Here is a 23,784-nt window from a genome sequence, read left to right on the forward strand (position 1 = left end):
ACTTCTCTCCAAATTTCCCTCTTCCTGCTCCACCTTTTATTGATCCTGTGGCCAAATTCCTTGATAGCAGTTAAAAGACTTCTCTGAGTCTTTGCTAAACCGTCTGCTTTACGATGTGGGCCTCCCTGAGGGGGCTGTTGCAGAGTTTGAAACTGATATTTGTGAAGAAGCCCTGTTCAGTGAGGGGCTGACTTTTCTGTGTGTTGTAAGGAAGGCCATGGCGTCAGTAGGATAAGTAGCCTAGGAAAACAGGGAAACCTGTGAGGGACCTGGGTTAGTGTGGCATTAGGCAAAGAGGAGTCAGGTAGCTAAGACATAATTTTGAACCTCACTACGAAAAGAAGGCTTCTTAGCATATTCTTCCTCAATGCCTGGCTTAGTACAGGATCAGTGATTTGGGAGTTTGTTTGTGTGTTATGGGAATTTGGTGTATGATTTGTTGCTAGTCAGTTTATAAACTACATGAAAGTATAGGGACTGTAGGGAACTAAGTTGCACAACACGGTTCAAGTGAAGGTGGGTGGCAGGAAAAAATCTAGTCAGAAATCTTGCACATGAACATGTGCTCCATGTCTGTGTGCAATGTTTTTCAATTTATGCATCTATACCCAGTCAATAATATACTTACAGGAATTCATCATTTCACCATTGACTCCACTGAGCAGGATCAAATTCCATTAATACATTAGCACGTCATTACAATGGATTATTGATTATCACCAATACACCTGCAACTAAAGTGCTCTGCTCTGAATGCTAAGGGTGAGAGTCTAAAGATATGGCTCAAGGTAAAAGTTTTCTTAGGATACTGGCTCCTGTGAGGAGAGCAAACCTTGGAGGATTTCTAGAGGTGTGAGATCTACTTTTTGGTACCCTTAGGAGACAGAAAGAGGATAAGTAAGATAGATACGTGTAGCCTGATTGTAGTTCTGAAACCCCTTTGTCTCTAAATGCTTTGTTCCTGATGCTAAATAGACAGTAGTTTATTTGAATGGGTTTCTGATCACTGCATAGGCCACTGATCATACCCTCCTTCAGGGAGGATCCACGGATGCTGGCATCCAGTCAGATTTTGGGTTAGGCACGCCTGACACCCAGACTCATGTGGCCTGCAGCTCGGGCTCAGCTTTGAAGCAACAGGAGTGGCACCAGCTCAAAGCCTGAGGGTTGAAGGGGTGCAGAGAGGGGACAGAGGTGGGGAGAGGGAAAGCTCAGGCTCTGCCATGGCCAAAGAGGGCTTCAGTTATGATCCGCTAGTGTTTCTGATTGCATTATCAACTTTAAAATGCAATGTGTGCTGTGGCTTGTAAGACAACTCATGTAAGTGTTTAAAATACCGGCACTTAGTATTGTAGTTATTAATTAATAATATGCATTTATATAGCACCATAAATGTCCATGGCACTTTACTGATAACGATATTCCCAACAGTCAGGGATATTAAGCCTAAGCACTTGGAAGACAGCCAAATGATATAACCAGATAAAGCCTACCGTTTAGAGTTAAGGAATTTGGTTAGGTCCTTTTGAATTGCCTAGTGGAAGGAAATCACTAAGGGCAGTGCCTGCATTATTACCACGACTGGGACGTTTGGCTAATTGAGGTTAATGTTGCTCAAAACATTTTTTGTTTTATTTTATTTATTTATTTATTTATTTTTCATGGAATGGTGTATGAGTCTGTGCTATCCTGACTGAGCAGTGCTACAACCTTTGTGCACAGCAGGATAAATAACAGTTCTGTAGGGACCACTTGTCTCTGGTGGTGACTATGCATTTGAAAGAATGGGAGAGTAAAAACTTGTCTTTTGTGGTGCTTTGGGCAAATATGCTCATCTGTGTAACAGATCTATCCAAGAGAAAATAAGGGCTGTTGAGAGGAAAGCTATCTGCCTAAACACTGCTGAGCCAGAAACAACAGTCCATACTGACTAAAACACTGGACTAACCAGGAGGTGTAACTTTCTGCTACTGTCTGTGTCCCCTGGCACAAAGGAATCTAAAGAACAGGAAGAAGATGGATACATGCGTAACAGGCAAGAACAGTAGCTAGCTCTGGCTTAACAACCCTGGACAACCTGGGGCATAGGAGTGAAGCAGGTTTAATTAGGCAGCAGGTTTAGGGAACTTGGGAGATATGGCACTGCACAGAGATGCTGCTATTCTGAGTTTTAAGAGGCTTGTTATGCGAGAAATACATGTCCTCTGCCAAGCCCAAAGGGGAATGGGCTTAGCACCAGGGGTGGAGACTCCCCACAGGTGGCAAATATTCAGCAGCTTCATGGCATCTGCGCAAGTCCCTTACCAGGCATACACACACAAATCGCATGGAGAGAGGTGAGCTGGGTGCTCCTGCCCACCCTTTTGCATTTCAGAGGCCAGAGTACCTGTCGAATACAGCATACCCCGAATTGTCCTCTGCCTCCCTCCTACAGCACAACTGCCAAGGCTGTGCTGACTTGGTAAGCTCCTGGAAAAGACTTTTATGGTGCGCAGGACTTGTCGCTAAAGAACAAGAAAAGCAGGAGAGCTTGTCTCTCCCATTGCTGCTATAAAGAAGAGAGCTTTGCTCCTTCTCCCTGGCTGGAGGGCAAACCAGCATTGCACCATCATTCCTGGTGGCTCATGAGCTGTGTGGTGAGGTGTCTCTCTCTTGCTCCCACCTATTTTAACCCTTGTGCTATTTTTTTTTTCTCCTTTTTTTTTTTCCTTCCTTTTTTTCTGTTTTCTACAGACTGGTTTCTTTTTTCTCACTACAACTCCTTAGAGTTTTGGTTTTAGAGAGCTATTTTGAAAGTGGAATTAAAAGTGAATTATTCTGTGCTCTTTGTGCTTATGATTTTCAGAGGTGTTTTTTCATGTCTTGTATACATGAAAAACTGGCCAAAAATGTAATGAGCTGCAATGGAGGTAAAGCTAACTGAATGATAGTGGAGAAAATCAGTGATGGAGTTCCTCCAGGCTCTGCCAGGTTTAGAAGCTGCTGTATTACAAAAGAGCACTTTCTCCCTTTGAAAGACAACAGACTATGTCTCATGCTGGTGAGCAGATCAGGTGGACCTTGACAGAGGATGTGAGGGGCTCTGGCCTCTGGAACTGGGTGTCCATTTCAAGCATGAGCCAAAGGAGAGCCAATCGATAGATTTCTCACATCTTTTTAAAGCTTAAATCTCCACCTTCTAGTGGTCTAAAAGTTTTGACTGAGCTTTCTTACCTTCTGTTTGGACTGTCTGTGAACCTCATGAGATGACTTGCTCCTGTGCATTCCAGTGGTTTAAGTAAGTAACCATTTTCAAAAGTCTTTTGAGGTCAGAGCAAGAATCCCAAGTCTTTTGAGGTTCCACCTCTGTAAGACAATTTTTAAAGAGGAGAAAATTCCCATTTGAATTCTGTCTTTCTATTCTGCTTAACTCAGTCTTCAGGTTCAAGGCCCAAGACCACATGAAGAACTTTAAATGCCTTTCTTGTCTAAAAAGGGATTATGCAAAGATATTACTTCCTTACCTCCAGATCTGGGCTCCATACATGTTCACACTGATGACTGTTTACTTTATTAGATACAAATAAAGTGGTTTTTGTTTACTGTGTTCCCTGCCTTGTGTTCCTGATGCTCTTGATGCAACCCTAGAGGAACACACTGGATTTTACTCAGGTTCCCATCTCATCAGCAGGATCAGTAACTGAGTTTGTGCAGCTGCTTTGAAGAGTAGACCCTTGCTCTCCTCATCCTGTTTGCAGTACCTCTGTGCTGCAGTGCCCTTTGCACAGTGCATTTCTATCTTCTTGTAGGATGTGCACTACACTCAAGCACAGGGCACATGGGTGAACCAGAAGAGCCAGAGAATCATGCAGATGAGTATTTAACCTCAGGGGTTAATACAGTTATTTGGTATAGGTCTCTTTGTAGTTCTTTCATTCACACTGTATTAAGGGTGTAACACAATTTGAAATAACACCTCTATATCTTAAGCACAATGAACCATGGGTCACTTTTGAAAACCTAGTATGCTTGGGAAAATAAATGGCATAAATATAAACAAAATACTTTTCAATGATGCATTGATAAGAAAAAAAAAAAAAAAAGGTATTATCCTTTGGGAAATAGGTATCATTCCCAGTAGTCATATTTTGCATATTTTAGTCAGGACTGGGAACCACACGAGATACAGTGCTTTCCTGTCAGGACTTGATTGTAGAATTTGTACATAGTGAAAGCATGCCAAACCCTACCCTTATTAACTGTTTGACTATTCCTACAGGCCCATACATATAATCTATGTGGTTGCAAAACAGGAACAGTTGCAGGACAAAGAACATATTGTTAAATTAAAGAGTTTCACAGTTATTGCCTGCAGTATGAAGGGGAAAAAAAAAAAACAACAAAAAAAAAACCAGGAGATTGTGAAGGCATATATACAAAGTTGAAAGAAAAGAGAATGCCGAGTTCAAGGAACTCACTGAGTTCCTGCTTCTGACGCAGAGAAAGTAAATGAACAGCTGGTTTAACCTACTTCTTTCCTAACTGAACTGCATTGTGTTTACCTTATTAGTTGGCAATATGCTTTGATTTAGAACAAAATATCCATTGAAGAAATGCCCAACATAGTTTGATGTTGCACTTGCTTGTTTCCACCCAGCCACGGTAATTGAATAATCTCTCACTCCTGTGTGGTGGCTAAACGGATTCACAGATCCCACTTTGTGTCTTCTTGTGCATGGATATCTCTTGCTGTACCTGTAGAAAGCAAAAGTTAATTGTATTTTCAATGTTTTTGCTATTTAGACAAAAATACTGTCTGATCAAACAGTCCATTGCTTCTACATCTGTGACTGCATCCAACTTGTGTTAGTTTTCATTGTATTTGTAGTAGTACTTGATATAATTGCTAGAGCTTTGCCTGCCTCCGTGTTTTGGCGTTAAGCAAGCAGAAGACTTAGCAAGTAGGGACGAGCTTAATTCCTGCCGCTATGCTGGGAGACATTTCTGCTCTGCCCCAGCCTTGTGACAGAGTCAAAACTCCTGTTTCTCTCGGTTCTCAGCTTCTTCTAAATTTTGACTGCAATCGCATTTGGTCATCGACAACTTCTGATGAATCTATTGGATCCAACAGATTGTGATCCATTGTACAGTTAAAAAAAAAAAAAAAGAGGATGCACGTCTAATAGGAGAAAGCTCTTCTCATACCATTTAATATACATTATTGTTCATGTTTTGTACACTGTGATCTTAAAAAACAAAAAAACAAGCAATCAATAAACAATAGAAAACAACAAGTTCTGATGTCACCAAGGAGACTGGATTAAATCTGGCCAGGTTCTGCCACTGCAACTTTGTTCTTGTGCCTTTGAGCAAGGCAGTGCCACTTGCACCACCAGTTTGTTAATGCACACTTTCAGAAGACTTTGATCATCACTGATCTAGTCTGCATTTCGTTGCATCAGTGACATAGAGATGAAAGACTGCTGGTCTCATTGCTGTTTCTTCAAGCTATCTCAATCCCTACTAGTTGTGCACAGCAATTGGAGTTTGGCCTCCATTTAGTGGCACCTTTCCCTGGGTGCTGGAAGGCATGCACGTAATCAGGCTGTGGTGGTTTATGCTAGTGGCCTTATGTACGGGTAAATGTTTCAGTGGTCAGTAGGATGCACAGTCCAACCTAGAAACTTCATTATCCACTGACTGTTTGATAATGGTCAGTAGAACTCTTTTTCTTCCTTTTCCTTTCTTTCTTTCTTTCTTTCCTTTCTTTCTTTCTTTCTTTCTTTCTTTCTTTCTTTCTTTCTTTCTTTCTTTCTTTCTTTCTTTCTTTCCTTCCTTCCTTCCTTCCTTCCTTCCTTCCTTCCTTCCTTCCTTCCTTCCTTCCTTCCTTCCCTCCTTCCCTCCTTCCCTCCCTCCTTCCTTCCTTCCTTTTTCTTTCTTCCTTCCTTTTTCTTTCTTTCTTTCTTTCTTTCTTTCTTTCTTTCTTTCTTTCTTTCTTTCTTTCTTTCTTTCTTTCTTTTTCTTTCTTTCTTTTTCTTTCCTTCTTTCTTTCCTTCTTTCTTTCCTTCTTTCTTTCTTTCTTTCTTTCTTTCTTTCTTTCTTTCTTTCTTTCTTTCTTTCTTTCTCTCTTTCTTTCTTTCTCCCCTCTCTCTTTCTCTTTCTTTCTTTCTCCCCTCTCTCTCTTTCTCTTTCTTTCTTTCTCCCCTCTCTCTCTTTCTCTCTTTCTCTCTTTCTCTCTCTTTCTCTCTCTTTCTCTCTCTCTCTTTCTCTTTCTCTCTCTCTCTTTCTCTCTCTCTTTCTCTCTCTCTTTCTCTCTCTCTCTTTCTTTCTTTCCCTCTTTCTCTCTTTCTCTCTCTTTCTTTCCCTTTCTTTCTCTTTCTTTCTCTCTTTCTCTCTCTCTCTCTCTTTCCTTTTTCTCTTTCCTTTCTCTCTTTCTTTCTCTTTCTCTCTTTCTTTTCTATCTTTTCCTTCTTTCTTTTTTGTTTGAGCATTAATATTTTCTTCCTAATGACCCTGTACTGCTAAAATAAGTACGTGATATTTTGTCAGAATATCAAACTTCAGGGAAGTTTGAGAAATGTTGTATTTGGATAAGGCCATTGTATGTGGGTGTTAAGTTCCTAGTAGGTTCCAGCTGACTTACAAAGAATCTTAAGAATGGTAATGCTGGTCTCCAGCATGGCAATAGGGAGTTTCATTTAAGGTCTAACAGTTTGCATGACTGCAGCATTTTGCATGACTGCAGCATTTGTAGGAAGGAAAGAAAAGAAGAATTAAAACAGGAATATTAGTTAAAATTTGTTGTCATATGATTGGATTTAAGGAAGTAATTATAGTAGTCAGAGATCTCAAAGGCCCACCGTTTCCATTTTTCTATTTCATGAATCTGCATAGACAATAGGAACACACACAAAAAAATCTCCAGACTACTGGACAGGCCAAAACAACAATTAGTAGCAAAAAGGGAAGTACAAAAAAATATTTCACTTCCAGAGAAATGAACTGGCTCACAGCTAAGATAATTGAACTTCAGTAAACATCTAAATATAGTGTGAAATGAGAACTACTTTTAGTAAAGACAAGATGACAAAAAGGAATTTTAAAAGTTTCAGGAGCCATAAGAAATTAGGCAGGAATGAAACAACTGTGGACATGTTGAAAAAGGATTTAATGGTCTAAGCAACTGGATCTGACTTTGATATTCATGATACCTTGAACAGGGGACTAATGAACCTCTAGAGTCCCATTCCAAACTGAATTCTTCTATGATCCTGTCATCTGACTCTATGAGAACAGGGTACTAATGTGAACCATCAGAGATCGCTCTTAACACACATCGCCAAGTTTATAATTAGTGATGTTCATACAAACAGGAAGAGTGTGCAAATGAAATTAGGTGTCGACACAAAGAAGAGCAATACAGCAGAGGATCAGATCATGGAAGGCAATGAAGGATTCTGATGAGTGAAATAGAAATGGATGTGTGTCTAACTGTATGAGGTGGAAGGTCATGTACTTATAGAAGAACCACAAGAATTCCCATTATAAACTATAGCCATAAACTTCTTCATAAACTATAAACTTTTTGAAAAGGCCAAAAAAAAAAAAAAACACAAAAAAAACAGTGTGCAGCAACAGTCAGTCACAGGCTAATTAGATATCACTGCTGTGATGTGGCTGTAAATGAGAGCAAATACCATATAGCTGATAAGGTATTTTGAGTAGTGATAAGGAAGTAATGATACCATTGTTCTCAAAACAAAACAAACAACAACAACAACTGAACTACAAACAAACCAGTAGTGGGAGCAACAGAAAGTTCAGACATTTCATCTAAAGCCAGTTTGGGGGTTGAAAATAAATGGCCATCAGTGGGCAATGGACAGAAATTCGTCTTGACAATAAAATGTGCCTAACTCTAGGGTAACTATGAGACTTTAGGACAACCTATACAGGTTACACCTGAGATGAGGGATCCCTGGGTATATATACAGACTGGGAGATGAGAGGCTGGAGAGCAGCCCTGCAGAAAGGCATCTGGGGTTTCTGGTCAATGGCAAGTTGAAGATGAGTCACCAGTGTGCCCTGGCAGCCCAAAGGGCCAACCATACTCTGGGGTGTATCAAACACAGCACTGCCGGCCAGTTGAGAGGAGGAATTGTCCTGTTCTGCTCTGTGCTGGTGCAGCCTCACCTCGAGCACTGTGTGCAGTTTGGGGTGCTACAACATGAGAAAGACATACAACTATTAAGGCATCCAAAGGAGGGCTACAAAGATGGTGAAGGGTCTAGAGGGCAAGACCCTATGAGGAGCATCTGGGGTCCCTTGGTTTGTTCAGCCCAGAGCAGAGCAGGCTGAGGGGAGGCCTCATGGCGGCCTGCAGCTCCCTCACGAGGGGAGCGGAGGGGCAGGCGCTGAGCTCTGCTCTCTGGGGACAGCGACAGGACCCGAGGGAACGGCATGGAGCTGGGACAGGGGAGGGTCAGGCGGGGTGTTAGGGAAAGGTTCTGCACCCAGAGGGTGGTTGGACACTGGGACAGGCTCCCCAGGGCAGTGGTCACGGCACCAAGCCTGCTGGAGTTCAAGAAGCATTTGGACAATGCTCTCAGATACATGGTCTGATTTTGGGGTGGTACTGTGTGGAGCCAGGAGTTGGATTGGATGATCCCTGTGGGTCCCTTCCAACTCAGGATATTCTATGATTCCATGATTCAGCTTATTATGAACAGCAAAAGCAAAAACTTTGAGCATTTCAAGTTGACATTTGCAGAGATAATTTCTAAATGTGGCTCTATGTAATACCAAGGGATCATTTCTGATGATCCAGGAGGTCTCTGTTAGGGCCATGATTACACTAAAAGGCCTTAAGAGGCCCAGCTTCACCTGGAATTTCCACATACATCTTCTGGCCATTGATTGAAGAACTCTATTTAAGTTCAGGTCTGGGCCTTCCACACTTACCTGAAATATATAACAGGTCTACCCAGATGGACTTTGGACCTTTCTTGCAGTTATGTTTCCTTTTGTTCCTGGCTTGACAAGGGGTTAGACCTTGAACCTGGTTCATTCCTTGCCCTCTATCGGACTGTTAATGGACCCTGCTACCAGCAGCTTGCTCTTCCTGATGTGTTTAGATGTTATGGGAAAAGGATTACTTTCAGCTCCTGGCTCATCCCCCCTTGTCCTGTTCTTGCTACTTGCTGACATCCATACTGTTGTTATGTTCATGCATTCTTTGGTAGCTTGTTATGTTCCAAAAATTTACAGACAATGTTGATATTAATGAGTCAAGCCTGCTAATGTTGCTGAAAGCATGGCTTAGTGATTCTTTGTCCCTACTTCACAGTTATCAGGGTGAATGAAAAAGGGTTACATGAGGTCACCATAAGTAAAAAACTCAAACTTAGCCTACTCCTTCAGCCACTAGACTGTGAGTCTTCCTTTTCAAAAGCCTTATTGACTGAGCAGCGGATAACATGCAGGATATACATGCTTTTCATTAATGACAGTATATATCAGACTTTGCCTGCAGCAGTTTGAAATCTGAAATACTTACATGTCATGATAGTGTGAGCTCTCCCTTCCCCTGCTTGATATTTTGCTGTAGCACATTTGATAGTGTCACTATGAATTATATCATGCTATGGCATGTCAAGACCATGTCCTGAAATAACAGGACAGAATACAAAGAAGCTATGGAAAAGTAAAATAATTTTTCTTATTAACAGGTTGTCCTATTTGTTGGAAGAAGCCATTTCACCAACATCAAAACAGCAGGTAGTAGTAAGCTAACATCTATTAACTGTCATGGGATATGATTTTATCCTAACTATTTTTAACATCTTGAACACATTCAGACACATTCAGGTGTTGCCTTATCTGATCCATAGCTGTGGTGAATAGCTATTGGCCAAAAGTATCTCCAACCCAAAGCTTCAGAGATCAATCATAAGTGATCTTGGATGCAAGTGGGGGGTGGAGCCATGCTGACCACAGTTATGGGTTCCCAGGCTCACAGTCCATGAGAAGATTTTGGAGTCAAGAATGCCCATTGTAACTCAAAAACAAACAAACAAACAAAGAAACAAAACTACCTAGAACCCAACTTTGTAGACTTGATTCATTTGCTCATTCTCAGAAGTTGTCTTATCTCAATTTAAGTGAAAATAAGTGCAGATGTTGTACCAGAATGTGAATGTGTAACACCCATACAGCCAAACCTACAGTTCATGAGTATGTGATTTCAAAACCTGGATTCTAATTTTCATCAAGGATGGCTTATTTGGTCACATTATTCACTTTTGAACTTCTACTGTGCAGTCTGCATCACAAACTTGGTTCTATTTCAAGACTAAGTTCATTATCTATGTCATGTCTATGAGGGTGGTGAGGCACTGGAACAGGATGCCCAGAGAAGCTGTGGATGCCCCATCCCTGGAGGTGTCCAAGGCCAGGCTGGATGGGGCTTTGAGCAACCTGGTCAAGTGGGAGGTGTCCCTGCCCATGGCAGGAGGTTGGAATTAGATGATGTTTAAGGTCCCTTCCAACCCAATCCATTCTATGATTCTACAATTCTATGATTCTATGACCTATTATTAGTATTACTGTGCGTATTAAAATACTGTGGTGAACTGAGCATTAATATAGTATGAATCAGAATAAGATCAGTCTGAACAATGCTCTCAGGGTGGAATTAATTACTAATTGTTCGGGGCAAAGAATAATACAGTCAAAGGAATGCTGTCTTCCAAAATGGGACAGTTGTGAAATCCTGTCGTTGTTGGATGGCTGAAGGGATTTAACATTCAATTTATTTTTTTTCTAGGAAATACATCTTCAGTATTCAGCACTTCACACAGTCTATATCCTACTGTGTAAATGTGAAACAGTGATCCGTGCATTTGCTAGAATGATAGTCTAACTAGCCTCTCCTGTTTCACAAACTCAAGATGTTGTTTGTGTGACATCCCTGAGACATCAACCAGGATAACCTGTTTCAAAGAATGTGGAGAAACACAACTCTTTCAGCCATTCTCTTATTCTGTTTACTGAACAGAGGGGTTCTCCTGATTTACAAAGTAAAGCACCATTTTAGAATTGTAACTATTTCCTTCATTTACTTTGTCCCCCAGCCTGACTACAACCTTTTGCAATATCACATCTCAATCAGTATGCAGGATTCCCAGCAGCTTGGATGCAAATGCATAAGAAAAGAATTGTGACTTCCTTTGTATTAAAAATCTTGACTAAACTTAATCTTTAGGAAATATCTACTAAGTCTGTTGCAGACAGATGAAAGCAAGTTCTGGTCATGCTTCTAGCCAGTAGGGCATGAATCAGCTGTGATCCAGAAGATGCCTAACAGTGTTAGTATGGTGCTGAATCCAAGCTTACCTTGGGCTTGGCCAGACACAACTGAAGCAAGTTAGCTTCTGATGGTATTGGACAATGGATATATAATTATACTGAACTACCCTATTGCATCAGATTCTCCCCTTATTTACTCCAGTCCAGCTTCATGGTGGTCAGCAGCTTTGAAGTGGTAATGGAAGTATTTGGCTTAGTTCCTCAATTTTATGCAAATACCCTATGTAACATCAAAAAGGAAATTCAGAGAAGAGGTGGAATAGCATTTACAAATGAAGACCAGCAAATGTTTTTTGCTGTTGAAGTAGGTAGTACTGCTGAACAATAGATTTACTTGAGCTGTCAAGAAAAATTTTCCCTAAAAGGTAATCCAGAATCTGAGGTTCAAAGAAACCATCTCAACTTCCATGTATTTATTTGCCAAGGACTAAATGCAGAAGTTCCAGTGCTTGAACAAGCTACTATGATTTGAATTAAGGGATAAAATCTATATTCAAACTACTTTACCACAGACATCAAATATAAGTAACACAAAGTTGAAGTCAGCAGGTACCTAATCCATCAGGGTGATTGATGGCACCTAAGCTGGGCACACGGGTTTCCCCATATAAACAGTGGACAATTTAGATCTCTGAAAGAGTAGTATATTGCTCTTTGTTCACAATACAGTGACTTTACTGAGCATTTATAGATGTGATTCATTTCTGCAAGGCACCAAGTGGACAACTGGCTAATTTCTGGGAAACAGTAGGCAAAGGTATATGTCTGGACAGGCACCAGCGTCTGGTCTTTAAATGTCCTCATGTAGGTAGGAGTCAGAACAGTAAGTGTTGTTTTGATGCTGTCAGTATTAGGCATAGTCTGAGCACATCTAATAAATCTGGCCTCTCTGAGGTAGTGTCAGAGCCTCATTGTCTGTCTCTGAATTACAACAATTTAGATGCCTACCAGAGCAAACCTGACTGCACCTGAACACTCACAGGAGCAGAGGTTGAAGTGCCTCAGGAACTCTAAACAGTAGAAGTTGACTAGATTATCACTTTCTCCAATATCACACAGCCCTGAATACTTGTCCAGGTCATCATCGTGGACTGAGAGATTATTTTCACAGCTGGTCTACATTCATTGCAATCCCTAGCACCCACTCTGTAAGGGTTCATCATAATTCATCAGATGTAAGCAAGGTGCAGAACAGGAATTTGCTGGGAAACAACAATGAGAAATGAAGCACGGGGACCTGGGTTCATGGGAGGTAACAGAACATGGCTCTAGGCACCCAAATGTGTTAACGGGGGTGAGGGAACTGGTGTTGGACTTGCAGTGACCCTGGCCAGAGGATATCGCTGGGTGCCTTCTTCACTCTTGCCTACATACTGGATGGTTTTGCTTGACACCAAACATAACCAGAAAGGAACCCCCGCAGTCCAGGGTGTGAGGCAATTAGCTGAGATGTTTTTCCTAAAATTGGATTTGATTATAAAGGCCTTTTTCATCCCTTCAGAGCTTATGCTTGAGAATTAATATGGTAATTATTGATCCCTTTTGTGTACTGTGAAAAAGGATGTTCTACACCTTAGAAGTGGATTTGTACTGATGACACATAAACAAAACCCTGGAGGGAGGAAGGTAAGGCATAAAGAGGTGTTGACAAGCTGTACACCATTTGGTTATGCAAACACAGATGTGGTAAAGGGCAAAGAGCAATAATTTTGAAAAAATTAAAAGTGTGGGAACACTGGCGGTTGCTCTTTAATAATTACAACATAAAAGAATGCTGGCAACTTTTCCTATTGACTTTACTTTATCAAGCTGAGTCAGTGATGAGTAATAAGATATACTATTGGAAATCTCCTTTAATGTACTAGCTTTTCATTTGACACTTTAAACTCCTCACTGATACCTGTAGAGCTTTCTATGAACTAGTGTGGTGGTCCTAATACTACTGGAGAACTTCTCCTTTCAGATACAATGCATCATTGCTTGCAGAGCAGGTCTATTGTGTGCTGCCTTAATTATTTACAAGCAAACTATGATTAGGAAAGTAAAAAGGGAATGAGGTGTCCGGGTAAGATTGTCAATAGTATGATTTATGTAGATTTCCTTCCAGGGGTTCCTAGTCTGACACATCTGTCTTGCTCTTGTCTTCTAGAAATTAAGTCCATTGAAAGACTATTGCCAGCATAGCTCTGGTGTCAGCAACTTGTGGAATTAGGTCCATAGTATAACATTTGTATTTTTTCACCCTAAATCTGTGTGTTTGTATACATTGTCCCCAACATTTGCGTGGCCCAGCTCTCACAAACCAAAGAGGTTGTTTGTCAGGCAAAAAATAAAACATCCCTGCAGTCACTCAAACGTATTCCTCATCTAATGATTTCTACCTCTGCAGTCAGGTCAGAGACTGGTATTTGTTGCAGACCCTGTCAGGTTTGCACAACCTATTTTTATGTCTCTTGACCTTACACACCCCCAAGTGCTGATAAGCTAAACACAGGCCCTAAACACAAGAATATTATCAGAAAATAACAGTGTATGTGGGAGTAAATGGCAGAACTAACACAGGGACAGGATTTGGGGAAAACTTGCTGTCCTTTTATGATCTGCCCACTGCAATGAATAAGTAACACCCTTTGCTGTAAACTTTCCAAACTTTCCTTCCTCTGTGGGACAGGCTGACTAATTTAGAGAAGCTTCTTCTGGAGAAACTGAAATACACATCTGCCTCTTGAGAGGTTGAAAAGTAAAAGATTTTTTTTTCTTTCTTTTTCCTGTGGATATTCCCAAGTTCCAGCTCAATAATTCAAGCTAGGACATGCAAGGAGCACGTTCCTTGAAGAATGCTCACAACCATGCAGTCTGTCAGCAAGTGAAAATCATTCCTTTTCTACATCATCCAGCCAGAGGTACAAGACACAAATAGTAAGCCACCCATGCTGCTTTCTCTTCAGCTTTTCCTGGGGAGCCCCTTTTTCCAGGGAGCAGCCCCGCAGAGAGGGATCTGGGGGTTGTGGTTGACAGCAAGTTGAATATGAGCCAGCAGTGTGCCCTGGCAGCCAGGAGGGCCAACCGTATCCTGGGGTGCATCAAGCACGGCATCGCTAGTCGGTCGAGGGAAGTGATTGTCCCGCTCTACTCTGCGCTGGTCCGGCCTCACCTGGAGTAGTGTGTGCAGTTCTGGGCACCACAGTACAAGAAGGACATTAAACTGTTGGAGAGTGTCCAGAGGAGGGCAACGAAGATGGTGAAGGGCCTAGAGGGGAAGATGTATGAGGAGCGGCTGAGGTCACTGGGCCTGTTCAGCCTGGAGAAGAGGAGGCTGAGGGGAGACCTCATCGCGGTCTACAACTTCCTTGCGAGGGGGAGTGGAGGGGCAGGCGCTGATCTGTTCTCTTTAATGACCAGGGATAGGACCCGTGGGAATGGCATTAAGCTGAGGCAGGGGAAGTTTAGGCTGGACATCAGGAAGAGGTTCTTCACCGAGAGGGTGGTCGCACACTGGAACAGGCTCCCCAGAGACGTAGTCACTGCACCAACCCTGTCTGAATTTAAGAAGCGATTGGACTGTGCACTTAGTCACATGGTCTAAACTTTTGGGCAGACCTGTGCGGTGCCAGGAGTTGGACTTGATGATCCTTATGGGTCCCTTCCAACTCGGGATATTCTATGATTCTATGATCCTATGATTCCTTTGGATTTGGTCTGAAGTTCATCTTCTCTGCTTTGCCCTGTAGTACATAGAGACATCTAGTGGCTGAGCAATCCTGAATGAAGGAGTCTTGGAGCATGAATTACTAAAAGGGAGATGGGATGCCTCATCTCAGGAGGAATTCATCATGTCCTGAGAGTTGAGGTGCTCTCCGTGGGCATCTTCTGGGAAGCATATAGTCACTTCTGGGGATCAGGACCCACGTTGCTAATGCTGATGAAAGTACAATACCATTTTCTTACATTCAGACCAGGTCAGTTTGTGTGTTTCCTATTCAGGCAAGGCCTTTGACCAAGGTCCATCAAACATACTGTTTGGTCACCAAACACACACAACGGTTGAAAGCAGTTTTTGGTAGCACATTTAGTGTCTTGGTTTTCATTTTCTTTCGCTTCTCACAGGCTGAGAGAAGTGAAAAGAAAATGTTTTACACAAAAAGTTAACCCACAAGGGGGGTTGCACATGGTCAGTCCTGTAGTCTGCTCCTTTCCTTGCTGCTTTTCTGGGTGCTAGTGCTGCTGAAGGCCAGGCTCAGAGCTCTCACTGTGGCACTTCAGAAAAGATGAGGCAAAGGTGTCTCCTGGTGCACTACTGACCACCCTGCTCAGTCCACTGGACTCTACCTCTTCTCTCTCTCTCTACTGCACTCTAGACCTTGGCTTAAGTCTACACCAGAGCCTAGCAGAGGAGCCAGAACAGGAGCTTAGGTTCAAATCCACACTATGTTGCCTGCATAGGTGCACCCACAGAAGGCAAATGGAGCTGATATTTTCCACAAGTCTCTGCCCAAAATTGTTCCAGTTAGGGTAGTGCAAAAATCAGGAGATAGTGGAAGGATGCTCTGAGTGCTTAAATATTTTAATGGAGTGTTTTCTGTAAAAGCTGTAGGGGAAAACCCAGTGGTACATTGTCTTTCCTGCTTCTTTCTTTCACACATTGTAGGAGTGATTCTCAGTTACTAATAAAATTCGTAACATGATTGTTCTTAAAGAGCTGTGAGTCTCTGTGACTAACCACAGGGCAGAGTTGAGCCAACAAAGCTTTAATGTTAAGACTCTGAAGGTTTTTTTCTCATGAAGATCCATGTAAAGGGATTTTCATCGGGCTAGGGCTGTATAACACACATTAGAAATGCAATATCTCAGCTAAAAAATAAGAACTCAAATTCTTTGTGAGACACTCACAGATACTCTACCAGCTCTTTTGTTTGCCCCTTTTTAGGGGTGGTTCTTAAGGTTTTACCCATAATGTTCACCAATGACAGATGCTAAGACATCTCCTGAGACATTTTTTGAATAGGAACTTCCATCTGGCTCTGCATCCTTAGAAGCTGTGACTTGGCTTCTTTGTCTGCGGGGTGGTTAATCCTAATGAGGCAAGCACAGCAATTCGCTGAACAGAGATATATGCTTATCAGATCCTATTACTGAGCTGATTCTCTTTTATAATTATTTATTCTGACTTCAGTAGATGAAGCAATGTGAAAACATTTAAGGCCAGAGCTTTCATCAAGAAGACACAATCTCACACTCCTGTGAACAACTGAAAGCTTGCCTACATGGAAATGGCCTACTATACTAGTATAGTTGTCCCACTATATGCTACCAGTTAAACTTCCCATTCCCTTCTTACCTCAAGATAAATGTCCTGATTTGAATTATGTTGAGATGATCTCTATAGAAAAGAAGTATTTTTATAATGGAACAGCGATGTCCATAGAGGGAGAATTTTACTGGCACAGCTAAGTTAGTATAATTATACTGGCATAATTAAGCTGGTAATTTTCCCTGTGTATACAAGCTATGAGTCTTAAATTGTGCTTCACTAGCAGAAGAGCCTCCTTTGTTGGAGAGATTCTTTAGATCTGAATCAGGACACTAATAAGTGTTTCTACACTCAAGTCAATGCCTCAAACTTTATAATGAATTTTACTCTTTGCCTCCCAGAGAATCCAAACTCTTTTATGTATGTAACAGTCTCTCAACAAAAAGTTGTCCTCTGCTGATGGACAGACAGCTTATGGAGGGAAATATAGCAGTTACTTTACATCAGCATCATCAGTGGCTACATGGTCTTGTGGAGAGGGAGGTGTCTACTGGGAATCAGCAAGCATTTGGAAGTATCTGCAGACAGGAATATAAATGGTTCTAGTTTTTGCCTTTCTATTTCTTCTCCCACTTTATGTTTCCATACCCTGACTTGCTTCCTGCTAATGAGATTTCTGTTCAAATGGGGGCCACTATGTATAATTCGTAATTATGAAGGTAAGGTAATAGCTATGCATGACAGCTTATGGGAAGAGATAAAAGCACATACAATAACAATGTGAAATGGCGTAAGTGATTTGGATAGGAATAACTTCAATGACAATGAGTCATCAGGACCACGATGTGCTGCCTCATGTGAAAGATAACCACGCCAGTTGGATGAGGCTGTTAATACATCCACAGCCTTTGCTAAATATAAAGTCATGAACACTTATCAATTGAGCTGGAAGTATGAGAGCAGCAAAATAAATGGCTTAAATTATCATTAGAGAAAAGAAAGCTAAACAAATATAGCAATTACATTTTCTATAAACAGCAATGTAAAGTCAGCAATCAGTAGGTTTTCTTTATTAGTGAATATTACAGAATGAAATGAATAGAAGTTACCATAGGTTTCACTGAATCACAGAGAAACTGATTGGAGTTAATTGGGACCAGACTCCGTCTCCAAGCAGGACTCATTGCCAACGCTCACTGTCAGCTGTGGCTTTGTCTAGGCAAGCCATGAAATCCCCAAGGATGGTGATTTTTCAGCATCTCTGGGTACTTGCTCGTGATATGACTATTGACTCTGTGGCCTCCTCTTCATCAGATAAAACAAGCCCAGTTCTCTCAACCTACTGTCTGTTATGTCCTCTAGCACCTGAACATTTTTGGTACCTCTCTGCTGGATCATCTCCAGACTTTGCACACATCTCTTAAACTTGGTGGAGGTGGGGGACCTCCACACTGGGACACAGTATTCCAGGTGTGGTCTCATCAGTGCTGAGCAGAGGAGGATTATAATAAGACCACACTTATTTTACAGTATAAGAAAGGGAAAACAGTGCATCCACTACAAAGGTGAGATTCACTCCAGGCCACTCTCCCCACCAACTGCTTCTGACGCTCCAGCTCAGGCTTAGAGCCTTCACTGTGGCACTTCAGAAGAGCTGAGGAGACTGTCTGCTAGTGCACTGCTGACCACTCCGCTCAGTTCACTGGGCTCTTTCTCTTGGCTCTTGCTCTAATGAACCCTAGACCTTGGCTTGCATCCACATGGAGCATGTGCCTACATGTAAACACAGCAGGAGAAGAGTCATAACTTGAGATTAGGCTCAAATCCATACTATGCTGCCCACGTAGGTGCATCCACAAAGGGCAAATGGAGTTGACGTTTCTCACAAGTCCTTGCCAGATGTGCTCCCAGTTGGGGTTTTGCAGTCTAAGCACACAGACCAAACTACTCTGGAGTTTGTTTCATTTGTAATTGCTCTCTGTCCTAGATGCAGGTGAGAGGTTTAACAGTGCTAAGGGTTAGATTCCCAGCTGGGCATACAGCACACCAAAGGCATGAGATCTGCCTGCCTCTGCCATTAACATTTTCCAGACACTAATTCTGCATTGTTTGGGCTGTACATATCTTTCAAACAGAACAAAACCAAAGCATTTGTATGTAGAGCCCAAAATTTTCATTTTTCATTAACTGCTGCTATTTCTTTCTTTCTCTTTCATTTTATTATTTTATTATTTATTTATTTATCTATTTATTATTTTTTGCTACCTGTTCTTTTGTTTTGTCACTCAAGTTTTAAGAAAAATATTAAAGTGAAAAGTAATCTTTGGTTTAAACATTCACTTGAATTTCTACTTTTATCAATTTGTTTTCTCAAATCATTATCACTAAACATTTTGAAATCTATTTTGAGATGTAAAACAGTTACAAATAATTTCTTTTCAGTTCTAACTGAATTTAATAAAAATCAAACTTTTTTGAAACTTTTCCACTTTCTATGTAAAAATTAAACATTTGTTGAAAACTTTAATTGTATTAATTGACATTTCAGGAAAACAACTGAATAATCACTCATTTCACTGAATGTTCTTTCCTCTCTCCTCCATATGAGTTGTTTTATTAGATTTTTTTTTTTTTGAAACAAAAGCAATACATCAATTTCCTAGCTTATTCTGCCAATTCCTATCAATTTAATGTGAGATCAGGTCTTCAATTCTATTTCCTTCAGATTTTTGTATAACAGTATTTTCTTTTGAAAGTTTAAGCCGTGTTTTACAAATAAAATGATTCTTTTGTGGGTTACTAGTCTCAATAGCTTTTCTTCTTCAGAAGTATTTCCCATAAAGCTTTATTAATGAACAATATAGCAATTGTTATCCAAGACACCTTATTGTTTCAGACAAATAATATTTATAAGCAGAATTCCTCTGTATTAAAGTTTCACTTAAACTGATTTCCTCCTGAACTGGATGGGATAATTTTAGTGGAGACTGAGGAGACTGGAAGGATAAAAGATGGGACATATAATCCTGGATTTTATACCTGTTTTTTTTCCATGCCTTATTTAAGCTGTTCACTTTTATGTGGACTACACAGTCAATGTCTATGAATGATTGCTGCATTGTGAGCTGTCTCCTGTACAGTGCTTCTCCTGCACTCCTAAAAATTGTTGAGCCCCCTCAACTGCATTTGACTTCATCAGGGACTGAGCGAATTGAGTGTCTGGTTGCATTGCTCAGCAACTTGCAGGATTGTGCCTAATCACAGACTACAGATAAGGGGAGACAAACCTGTGTACAGACAGGATGTTTCTATCTGCTCTGGGCAGTAGAGTATCTGGCTTGTTCAGAACAATTACCACCTACAGTGATGAGCTTTAGTGTTGAGCTGACTGCTTTTGCATGCCAGGAAGAAACACCCCTAGGGACTACATGACCGATGCTATGGTGTTGTATCAGCTCTGTGTATCTGCCCACAGGTCTTGCTCTACTGTGTGGCCCTAGCAGTACTTTGACAGATGGGAAGAAAATGCTTTGGGTGTTCAGCAAGTGTAGCCAACCCTTGTCCACTTTCCTGATGCTACTTCAATAAACACTTCCAGAGCATGATGTCTTTTCATTACTGGAGGCTGATTCAGGACGGGAACATAATGCTTTCCACAACCCACGCTCTACCAGCTGCTGTGCCCTGCTCATTTTAGATGTCATGAGATGCTGGGGTAATTCAAATGCTGCCTGTTACTTTACCTGTTAATTCTGTCATTTACACCCAGAGTTAATTTTGTTCAGCTCAAACCTTTGTTTCTTGCTCGTTGACTAAAACCAAGTGTTTGTTTCATGCAACATAGCAAAGACCTGATTTGACAAATCATTGGGAAATGTTACCACAGGGAATTAAAGTGCAGGCCATACATTCTTTTTAATTACTGTTTTTCTTCTAAGCAGTTTTGTTGAATGCATATTAAAAGAAGAAATGTTGGATAGATACATGAAATGCATTGGGAGACAATGGGTCAGAGAACAGCCTAAATGGAGCAATCCACCTTTTGGACTGTAAGGAAAGAAAGAATTATGCAGAAAGACTTGAAAATAGAACAGTGGGATTGTGCTGGATGATATAGAATCACAGGATGGTTGAGGTTGGAAGGGACCTGTGGAGGCCACCTCGGCCAACCCTTTGCTCAAACTGGGACACCCAGAGCAAGGGTGTCCAGGCCCAGGTCCAGGAGGCTTTTGAAGATCTCCAGGGATGCAGACTCCACAACCTCACTGGGTAACCTGTGCCAATGGTCAGTCATCCACAAAGTACAGAAGTGCTTCCTGGTCTTCAGATGGAACCTCCTGTCTTCTCTTGTCCTGGCACTCGGAACCACTAAAAATAGTCTGGCTCTGTCTTCTTTGCACCCTCCCTCCAGGTATTTATAGACATTGATAAGATCCCCTCTGAGCCTCCTCTTCTCCAGACTGAACAGTCCCCGTTCTCTCAGCCTTTTCTCATAGGAGAGATGCTCCTGTCCCTTGATCATTTTCAAGGCCCTTCATTGGAATCTCTCCAGTATTTTCATACCTTTGATATACTGGAGAGCCCAGATCTGGACACAGTATTCCAGGTATGACTTCACCACTGCTGAGGAGAGGGGAAGGATCACCACTCCTCAAAGAAAGGATATGCCTAATGCAGCCAAGAAGTCTGTTGGTCTACTCTGTGGGAAAGGCATGTTGCTGATTCATGTTTAACTTGGTGTCCACCAGGACCCCCAGGTCTTTTTCTGTCAGTTTGCCTTCCATTTGGATGGCCTCCAGAATGTACTGAAGCCTGGGGCTGTTCCTTGCCAGGTGAAGGGCTTTGCATGTCTCCTTAATGAGGTTTTTGTCAGCCCATTTCTTCCGTTCTTGAGTCCCTCTGAACAATAGCACAACCCTCTGGTGTATCCACCACTACTCTCAAGAACCTTGCTTGCACCCTGCAGTGACTGTGCATAGCTGTAAAAACTAGTTGTGACAGGTCTGCCTATTTGGAAGAAAACAAATAGATGATCTAGTGATGTCCCAGTGATGCCCAGAACATGGGCATGAACTTGTGTGTAACTAGGTATTATTGCAGACTTGGCTTGGGACTTATAACTTGGGTATTAACTTCAGCTTTGATGACAGTAGGCTGAGGGTCTTGGACAACTAAGTTTCTCCATTGTCTGCTCCCTTTCTAATAACCATCTTTTCTAGTTAGAACGTGAAGTCATTGGAACAGCTACTGTCTCAGCATGTATCTTACAGGATTATACTCATTTAAGACATTGATCTTGAGTTCATAGATACTACACTTAATAATACTGGGTCCTGAATTTTTCCCTTCCCCATTTTTAAAGAATCTCTTAAGGTATACAGAAGGATGTTTTGGGTCCTACAGTCAGTCTGCCTTCACAATTCTGACATGGTTTTCTCAGGAACACAAACCCAAAGGGCATCAAAATCCTTTTGCAACTTCATGATACTGGTTTTGTTTTCGATGCTACACTCCACTCATGGAGCTGTTCCAAAAATTATCAGCCATCCAACTCTACAGGGCTGAGCAACAATTTTGCCTCATTTTCCCAGTTTGCATTGAATGAGAATGATTTGTAACCTTTAAGCATTACCTAGTAAGGAGATGTAAAGAGTTTTTTTTTTTTTTAAAGAGTTTTAATTAAATCTTCCTACGAAGTTTTTGTTGTTGTTTTATTGTTATGGTGAGGGAAGCCATTGCACATAACTAAATGAGGTTATTTTTTGCTCTCCTTTTGCCCTGTTAAATCTTGTTTTCTCTAATGCTTGAAGTAATATAGAAGGTTAAATAGTTTCCTCAGCTCAGCTCCCACATACAAACCCCACTTGGTCTAAAAGCTGCTAGGTGTGGGAGTAATTTAGTTAATCTATCTACCATTATCTGGACCAAGATTTTAGCATCTGTGCTTATTAAATGAAAAAAAGACTATATGAAGGGCATAACAATTGATCTTTTCCAGGTTTAGGAAGTGTGTTAGAACATTATGAGCCTCCATAATGATGAGAGCACAGTTCTATTACCAAACCTGACTCTAAACGTTTCTAATAAAGTAGATGTCAGTTCTTCCATACTATTTAACAGTAGTTTATGGTCTCTTCTAAGGCTATTTGGGGCTTGGCCGTGTTGTCATAAAAGGCAATGTTGTGTCTTTCTTTTCTAACAAGGATTTTTCAGGTCATCTTATATGACTTGCAAAATTGTGCCTGTTCATTTAAGGACTGTCCATCTTTTCCATTTCTACAGACACTCTGTATCGGTTATGGAAGTGGCAGTGCACTGAGCAAGTCTCTGGGCTAACACCAGATAGTACTAAGTCTGTACTCCAACCATCGGCAGGAGAGAAGTATCCCGCAGACCATCACTTGCATCCATTCAACTTCATTTTAAAACTATCCTGCCTATTTTTCTGTGGAAAACTTTTAAAGGGAGACATTTTAAATCCGGATGAAATCAACTGAAGGTGAAAAGAAAGTGAGCTTGTGGGTAATAAAGGTGAGCAATAAAGTGGGCAATAAAAAAAATAAATCTTCTACTTTGCCCTTTTTCAGTCACTTCTCCCCATCTAGTCCTTCTGTAACCATGATCACAATGAGAAAAACAAAACAAAACAAAACAAAACAAAGCAAAACAAAACAAAGAGAGAGAGAGAGTTGGGAGGAATCAATCCCCCTCCCCTAACGCCATAGCCTCTGTGTGGCCTGTTAGCCACATATTTCCAAGACGCGTGAGATGCAACATGTGCATATGCTTGTGTAGCATTTTTATTCATTGTTAAACTAGAAGAAAGAATAATCTGGTTTTAGTGAAGCTTCTGCATGTCTTTATCAAACAGCGTAACCCTTGTAAGTGCAGAGGTTTGAATGTTTGTTTCAGGTAACCAAAGGACAACCTTTTTCAATGGCCACAGATTTCATTTGAGTTCTCTTTCTCCCTGTACATCCAAATTGACTTCTCCCCTTTTCTGTTGATGCTTATAGGCAGCTATTGGAAAAGATTAAACTGGCTAATATTGTTAGATCAGTGTAGCTGCACAGAATTCCTCTAGTCAGCTTAGCACAACACACTGGCAGTGAACTTCCTCTGGGGTACTAGAAGTTGGGTTTGACACTCCTGTCCAGGTTAATGATATCCAGCTACTTTCATTATGC

General features: G+C 41.2%; 1 long non-coding RNA gene across 2 annotated transcripts; it reads left to right on the forward strand.

Annotated features, from left to right (window-relative positions):
• The first annotated feature begins 1,178 nt into the window (after window positions 1–1,178).
• LOC310894984 lies at window positions 1,179–23,249 on the forward strand. 2 transcript variants are annotated; one of them, XR_014580330.1, is made up of 3 exons: window positions 1,179–2,461; window positions 14,132–14,265; window positions 22,880–23,249. It is a non-coding gene; the product is annotated as an uncharacterized lncRNA (long non-coding RNA). The 2 variants fall into 2 exon arrangements; XR_014580331.1 differs by having other exon boundaries at window positions 14,132–14,249.
• Window positions 23,250–23,784: the final 535 nt, after the last annotated feature.

Source organism: Anser anser (assembly GCF_964211835.1).
Source record: "Anser anser genome assembly, chromosome: 2".
In the NCBI taxonomy this organism is placed as follows: Eukaryota; Metazoa; Chordata; class Aves; order Anseriformes; family Anatidae; genus Anser; species Anser anser.